This window comes from Myotis davidii, unplaced genomic scaffold, assembly GCF_000327345.1.
Source record: "Myotis davidii unplaced genomic scaffold, ASM32734v1 scaffold1379, whole genome shotgun sequence".
Classification (NCBI taxonomy): domain Eukaryota; kingdom Metazoa; phylum Chordata; class Mammalia; order Chiroptera; family Vespertilionidae; genus Myotis; species Myotis davidii.
The window spans coordinates 132,502-136,327 of NW_006290766.1; positions in this window are offsets into that span (position 1 = coordinate 132,502).

Here is a 3,826-nt window from a genome sequence, read left to right on the forward strand (position 1 = left end):
TCTCCTAGTAGAAAAGCCAATGTGTCATTCCGTTAAATATATACATGTAATATATATATAATTTAATATACATATATGAAATATTTTGTTACTTGTGAGCTTTCACCAATGTATACTACCACCAAAAAATAAGAGCACTTGAATAAAACCCCTTCCATATGTAAGCTTACATCATATTTTTAAAAATTTACTTGCTCTGTATAAAAGCTTGTAGCTATTTTGTGTCCCAAAATTATTAGAGAGTAGAAGGGAGGGGGAGAGACAGAGAAACAATCAATGTGAGAGAGATACATCGATTGGTTGCCTCCTGCATGCACCTTAACCGGGGCCAGGGATAGAGCTTACAACAGAGGTATGTGTCCTTGACCAGAATCCAACTCGGGACCTCTCCATCTGCAGGCTGATGCTCTATCCACTGAGCCAAAACATATTTTCTGCAGCTAGGGCCTCATACCTCCTTTATACTAAATTAGGCTATTACTGAAAATAATTCACTTTCTATAGCGCACCTCAATTATTCCTTGGATGGCTACCTCTAAACATCCACAGCTCTTTTTGGTATTTCTGTGTGGGAAATACAGTAGACTTGCACAGGTAGGGCCCTACTCACAGAATAAACTCAGGATGGGCTAGAATGATGCAGATCAACGTAGGTGTTTCCCAGTTTGGGAGGACTCCACGGTTTAACAGTGCATACCTCGGGTCACTGTGTGTGCATGGCAGCAAAATCAAAATGCCAAATACTTTGTCACTTAAAAAGTTTAAAGGTAAACGCAAATTATCTGAAATGACATTAAACTTCAAAAGACACCACAAATATCTGTGGCCCAAATCAATAGAAAGTTCAAGTCCCAGACAACACTGTCCAAAGTTATGACTACATAATCAATACACAAAATGTTCAATAATTTAAAAAATGAAGAAAAGTGATGTCTGTATATTTATCTTTATGGGGAATCTTTACTGTTAATCACAGGAATGCAGGGTTTTCTATATTGCTGCAGGGCTTGATCCCCTGTAAGGGGTACACAGGATACAGCTGATTGATGGTCTCCTCTCACATCGATCTTTCTCTTTCTCTCTCTCTCTCCCTTCCACTCTCTAAAAATCAATAAAAATATTTTTTAGAAAGAATGAAAAAAATTAGTTTCATGACAAAAATTGTAACTATAAAACAAAATTTTGTCAAGGAAAAATACCTGAACATACATGCATGCACATGATAAAATTGTCTCATAATGTATAATAACCAAATTAAAAATTACAAACTTTAAAATTCATTATAATGGGACATGTTAATATGTCATCACAGGAAGCACCGTATTTGTTAGCACTCAATGGCTTTAAAAATGTTAATAAAATATTTCTCTGAAACAACTACAAAAATGTTCATTTGACAAAAAAAAATGCTCATACTTGTAATCACATGCAATCAAGAGTAACTGAAAACTAAATGAGAGATGACATTCAGCTATAAGTAGCAGAAAACACCCTCAGTTCTTCCTGGCACAAATTTGTGCACTGGACCCCTAGTGTTGACATAATCCAGAGGAAGATGCTTATTCTCACAAGACAGCCACTGCACACGCAGCGGACAAATAAATTTCCATGTTGGTTTTTACTGCACCACTGTACATGATGAATCAGAAAAATATGCTCACCAGCACTATTTGTAAAAATATTTTTAAATTGATTTCAGAGAGGAAGGGAGAGAGAAATATCAATGATGAGAGAGAATCATTGATTGGCTGCCTCCTGCACGCCCCCAATTGGGGATTGAGCCCACAACCCGGGCATGTGCTCTTGACCCAAATCAAACCTGGGACCCTTCAGTCTGCAGGCTGATGCTCTATCCACTGAGCCAAGCCAGCCAGGGCTCACCTGCACTATTAATACCATAAAACTGTTTCCTATACAAATTAGGCCTTATGTTGAATAATCCAGAAAAGAGGGACACCAGCAAATACTCGCAAGCATGGAAGTCTGAAACTGTTTCCTGGTGTACACAGATGGCTTAAAATTAATCCACATTCTTCATAGACCTTCTATGTCAGTGTTGGCAAACCTATGACATGTGTGTCAGAGGTGACATGCGAACTTATTTTCTTGGTTGATTTTTGTTAAATGGCATTTAAATATATAAAATAAATATCAAAAATATACATCTTTGTTTTACTATGGTTGCAAATATCAAAAAATTTCTATATGTGACACGGCACCAGAGTTAAGTTAGGGTTTTTCAAAATGCTGACACACCGAGCTCAAAAGGTTCGCCATCACTGTTCTATGTGGATCTTGTGAAGACATCAGAGAAAACCACACCTCTAAGAAAATGCAAATTAAAGAGTTGGTGGTGGTTTTGAAGATACACTTGATTGAGGCTAAGAAATACAAAAAATCAGCTGGAAGATGATGTCCTCGAAGTTACTGTGTATCTGTCTCCCTCTGTATGGTGGTGGCTCCAATATCTGACAGAATGACTTCCTTGCTTCTGCGTCCCAAATCACATACAAGTGAGGCTATTGGTATATTTTAACATGGAACCACAGAGAAAATGAATCCTGAAAAATCTACTTTCTACCACTATCAAAAGAGGGAATAGCTCCAACTGAGATATTTTGTTCTCTCACAGAACTCCTCTTTTTTTTAAAATCCTCATCTGAAGATATGTTTTTATTGATTTGAGAGAGAGAGAGAGAGAGAGAGAGAGAGAGAGCGCTATGAGAGAGAAACATCGACCAGTTGCCTCCTGCCTGGAATCAAACCTGCAATCCTTTTGGTGGACAGAATGGCACTCCAACCAACTGAGACATCCAGCCGGAGCAGGTCTCTCTTCTTAAGTCAACATCTACTTACCATATGTTGGTCAAGAGGAAAATGTGAAAGTTTAACATTAAAAATAAGTCACATAAAACTTTATTCTTTCATAAACTTGACAGACAAAATTTACTCCAACTTTTTATAAGAGTGGGAAAACTAGGATCTTTAAACCCCCCCCCCCAAAAAAAAACAAACAAACATGTATTCAATAAGAAAGGGAGAATATATGTAATAGACCAGGAATGTGCAGGAACTGTCACAAGGCCTGTAGGAAAAAATAAACTTAAACCAAACTGTCATTTTTCAATGGCCCTTTAATACATACAAAAATAAACATCCTAAAAAAATAAACCTAATTGCATATTAGAAATACACTTGAATTAACCCATAAATCTAACAGACTTCAAATTATAAAAAGACAATGTTACTGATTTAATAAAAAATCACTACCTCATTGTGTTATGTACTATTGCTGAAAGAACTCGCAGAACTCCCATTGATATTCATTTCTGAAAATAATTTCAGTTGACCCTTGAACAACGTAAGTTTGAACTGCACAGTCCACTTATGTTGGGGTTAAAATCTCTGTAAATAATTGGGAATCCATACATGCAGAGGCCCAGCTGAAGTTGTAGGTGGATTTTTAATGATGCAATTGGTCAATGCCCCTAACCTTCCCTCCCCTTGTCCAGGTGCATACTTCAGTAAAAACCCAGTATTCAATGATGCACTATTTAGTAAGAAAAGAAATTGGATGAAGATAATTTACAATTTTATTACCAACCCTTTAATGTTGAAATTTTCTACAATATTATATATGAATTAATTTGTTTAATACTCACCTGGAGATATTCTGGGGTTTTTAAAATTGATTTTAGAGAGAGAGAGAGAGAAAGTGAGGGAGAGGAAAAGGGAGAGGGAGAGGGAGGGGGAGGGGGAGGAGGATGGAGGGGGGGAGGTGAGAAACATTGACATGAGAAAGACACATCCCTTTGGTTGCCTCCCT